Raw genomic sequence first — 4,455 nt, forward strand, 5'->3', positions numbered from 1 at the left:
TACGTACGTACGTAGTAACGACTCCACTACACACGCTCCAATCTCACACACACACACTCACACACACACACACACACACACACACACACACACACACACACACACACACACACACACACACACACACACACACACACACACACTTTGTATTGTATTATTGAATGAGAGAGGTTCCAGGTTGAATTGAGGCGAATATTTGTAATGTTCAGAGGTTGTTATGTTTAACATTCATGAGAATATTTGTCATTGTTCAAATGATAATAAATATTTGCATAAAGCATATTTGTCCACTCATATGTAGATAAGAGTATTCAAAAATGTTATTAACAAAAATCATTTTTCATATATTTAGAACAGATAAAAAATGTGCGATTAATCGCGATTAACTATGGACAATCATGCGATTAAATATTTTAGTCGACTGCCAGCCCTAATTTTTATACTTTATTTGCTATGACTTATATCTGAAGCAAATTATGTTTCTGAAGATGTGTAGTCAATTCCACCCTTCAATGTAGCATAAATGTGAACTCTCATTACAGGAACAATACCGGAAAGGTCCTCAGCTCGCTGATCGGATGTTTTAGCCTCAATGCACGTTTTTAAAGATATTACTGATTTTCTTTGAATATAAGAATGTAAATACTGAGTTGAGAGAATAGTCAGGGGTTTTGGGTGATGGGAGACACATCTATGGAATCACAATTGGAATAGCTTACCATTAAATGACGGATATACCTTTCTGTCTATGTTTTACAAATCAGATATTAATCTGTAGAACTACAATATGTGAAATAATATAGCAATATCCTGTAAAATGATGTGAAAACATGAATAAAACTACACATCTTCAGATGTTATACATACATAAGTGCCCTACACTAATAATACAAAGTTATTATGGCATTGTATGCTGTGTGTTATTTGTAACATCTTCAGAAACTACCTTTCCAACTCCTCATGCAGTTGACTGTTACAGGTCTATACAGGTTCATAGTACAATGCATAAGCTTCAAATCGAGAGACTGAAACTGTATTTTCCTTTACCGTTCTGTTTTAATTTCAGAATAAAGTTAATAGTCTTATTATGTTTGATATTATTAGGTTTTATTAACTAGATCACTGGGTCATGTTAAGACCATATTTTCTGTCGGTTTGGTGTTACAAATATCAAAACAATATATGTGTGGAAAAATAAATAAATCCGTCATAAACTAAACTGGAAATTATACTGGAAAGTATAATTTATTGTGTAAATACTGTAAACTTTACAATTTTTTAACCCACCCCTAGTGGTTAAAGCACGTTATTAATTTATTTTGTTGAATATGTTATATTTGATGACATTTTTTAAATATTAAGAGTAGCCTACATAAAAAATAGGGGGAAAGTAGAAGGGCAATGATAGAAATATAGAATAGAAAATATCAAGAAGATACTGTAGTGATCTCTACAATAAAACAGTTTAGTGCAGGACGTCCACAAATATTAATAAGAGGATGTGCAAAACAGACAAACTAATAAGGCTTTATTTTAAAAATATATAAAAGTAACAACACCAATTATAATTACCAAAACCCCCTCTTAATTCTTCATCTTAGCATTTTCTCATGTGCAAATCAGTTTATTTTAAGCTTCTTTTAACCATTGCACAATATAACAATTTACCTTTTTGCAAAAGGAAATGCATAACAGCAGAGCAATCCCAGAGCACAGCTGTTTTCCATTGCAGAGGTAATTTATGATTTTCATTGTAACTTGACTTTAAGTATTCTTACACTAATTGCCATGTTAACAATTAAGACCTGAGGTTATTCTACATTACATAAGAGCAAATATGTTGTTTGTTTTTCCCCTCTACACATATAGGTGTGTGCTATTTATAGTCCCTGTTGGGAGAACAGCATGCAGAAAATGTCCCACATTCAGCTGAGTCATACAGTTGCTGCTCCGATTTTAATCTGAGATTGTACAAGGAGTTCTGGGAGGTTGCGAAGATGCTTTTGTTGCTGTTTTTGTACGTGTCGCTTAGTAAAGAGGTCATATTTATTTTCCACAGTGTAGCTTAATGAAAGGGAACAAACAGGTACCCTTCAGAGACATTACCAGGGGAGGGGGGAGAGGGATAGAGGATGGGAGGGGGGCAGAGAGAAAGAGATGAGAGGAAAGATGGTAACCTAAATTGTCCCTTTTCATTATAGCTCTTATCTTTTCAACATTACACAATTTGGAAATCTTATCTATTCCTGTTTTGTGTATTTCTATTCCATCCATCGTTCTCCTTGTATGCTGTCATTCTCCTGTCAGTTACCGAGGGCCGCCGATTCATTTCCCGAAAGCAGATTTCTGAACATTTGGGGATATTTCTGTCTATAAAAACCCAGCCCTGCAATTTTTGCGTCATTCTGCTCGCTCAAAGATGAGGTTGTTTGTGTTGTGTGCCCATCACAAGCGCCTCGATTGTGTGCTGAGAGCGACGAGCAAATGAGCTTAAAAAGAGAGGGAGAGGAGAGAGAGCTCGGCTAACAGCACACAGGAGGCATCGGCTCGGGTTTGTGTACAGGCACAGTCTGACGTTCAAAGCAAAAGAGTCCGCCTTCAGTTTTCCTGAATTAATTCAGCTTTGCAGCTCATTTTCTCCACTGCTTGGGTCTGTTGACAAGGAGCTAGTGCTTTTCTCCTTCTCTGATAAAGAGCCACGGCCTTATCTAGGCACAACCTCTACCTCTTCTTCCTCTGTAAATCGTTTTTGTTTTTACTCAAGACCGAACAGTGCTCAAACAGAAAACCCACTTGGATAGATGTGACAGCTCGGCCTGTTTAAAAGGGGATAAGACTGTGACCCAGATCCCCCCAGAGGAGGAGCTCTGTCAGTCAGTCAGTAATTAGGTCCTACTACCGTGGGAGGTGTTGCTGTCCCAAATGAATGGATGTAATTGGATGGGGTGGCAGGTATTTTTAACATTCGATCTCGTGGTGTAAGAGCAGACTTTGGTTAGAGGCTCAGGAGGAAAGAGGAAAGGAGGAGGAGGAGGAGGAGTTGTGGGATCTCGTAGTGAATCCTAATTAGTCCACTTCAATCCTTCTTACGTCCTATTGGCATCTTATCTCCCCCATAATGTTTTATCGCCTCCTCCTTTATTAGTCTTTCTCTGTCTCTTATCTGTCTCATTCTCCCCCTCTGCCTTCCTCACTCGCTCCATCATCTTCCTCCTCAGTCTGACAGCAGCTTCTCATCCTGATAACGGATGATGAGCACTCTTCGTTCTGGATGACTGACGGGTCACGGAGACCCTGGCCTTTTACCTGATCGCCTGAGCAACAGGGGTACGGGCTGCCAATTACGGAGGAAGTTCAATCAATAGCCCTTCACTTTGCTTCCCTCTGTTGGCACCGCTCCTCCTTGCCCTGACTGCTTTACTCACTGTCTGACTACCATCTGGGGATGTGTGAGGTGATTGCAAGCAGCTTGAAAGCCTGCATAGCTACACTCTGCTTGCAGCCGTACCCACATCACACCAGTGGTGGACGCAGTGAGCAGCCCAGCATAGGTCTGGCTAAAGTCTACCTATAAACACTGTGTGACTCTTTTTTTACCCCAAAATCGATTTGAATTATATTTTATCACACTTTTTTTATCCAGGCTTTTTTCCAGTAAGTGTCATCTGTTATACTTAAATGCTTACACCTAGAATGCTTGATCTGAGATTGAGCATCTGGAACGCTTTCATGCTGTATGATCGTGTGAGATTAGATGAGACAGGACTTGAAGAGTGTCTCTTTTTTTCCTCCCTTCTTCTTTTCTCAGTGCAAAAGACACTTCTGCTAACTTAAATCAACGCTGCCCTCCCTTTGCCTATCATCAAAGTAGGATGTAAATGAATTCAAGTTGTCTGCTTGTGAGTAGAGACTTGATGAGGCTCTTTGTTTCAATATCTCATGTGAGCCTTAAGTAATTTGGCGTTGCTCCTGCAGAAGAGGATTGGTTCTTCGCCATCCCTTTACATTCTCGTCATTCTTGGCAGAGAAGGACTGAGATTTCTTTGGTCTCTCTTTTTTTGGGGCGAGCTCCTATCCTCTGATGGTGGTATCCTTACTGCACTGGCAAGATCAGAGTGCTTCTGCAATTCTAATCAGTGCAGGGGGGGGGGAGAGGTGGGGTAAGGTTAGAGAGAGACAGTGTGTGTGCATTTGTATGACAAAAAAAGGACAGCTAGATAAAAGGGGAAAAGGGGTAGTGAGACGATTAAGAGAGCGAAAGAGAGTGTGTGTGTTTGCTTCTGTCTGTCTATTTGAGGACAAGAGGCAGGGAGCGAGACAGAGTGAGGGAGAGTGCAAGCCAGAGAGGGGGGAGAGAGGGAGAGGCAGAGGGAGGGGAATTGATATAGTGGGAGAGTGAGGGAGAGAGAGAGGTGGTTACGTGGAGCGGCACCCCACTTCATCAGGCAGCATACG

This window comes from Notothenia coriiceps, unplaced genomic scaffold (assembly GCF_000735185.1).
Source record: "Notothenia coriiceps isolate Sejong01 unplaced genomic scaffold, NC01 NC01_scaffold00010300, whole genome shotgun sequence".
NCBI lineage: Eukaryota > Metazoa > Chordata > Actinopteri > Perciformes > Nototheniidae > Notothenia > Notothenia coriiceps.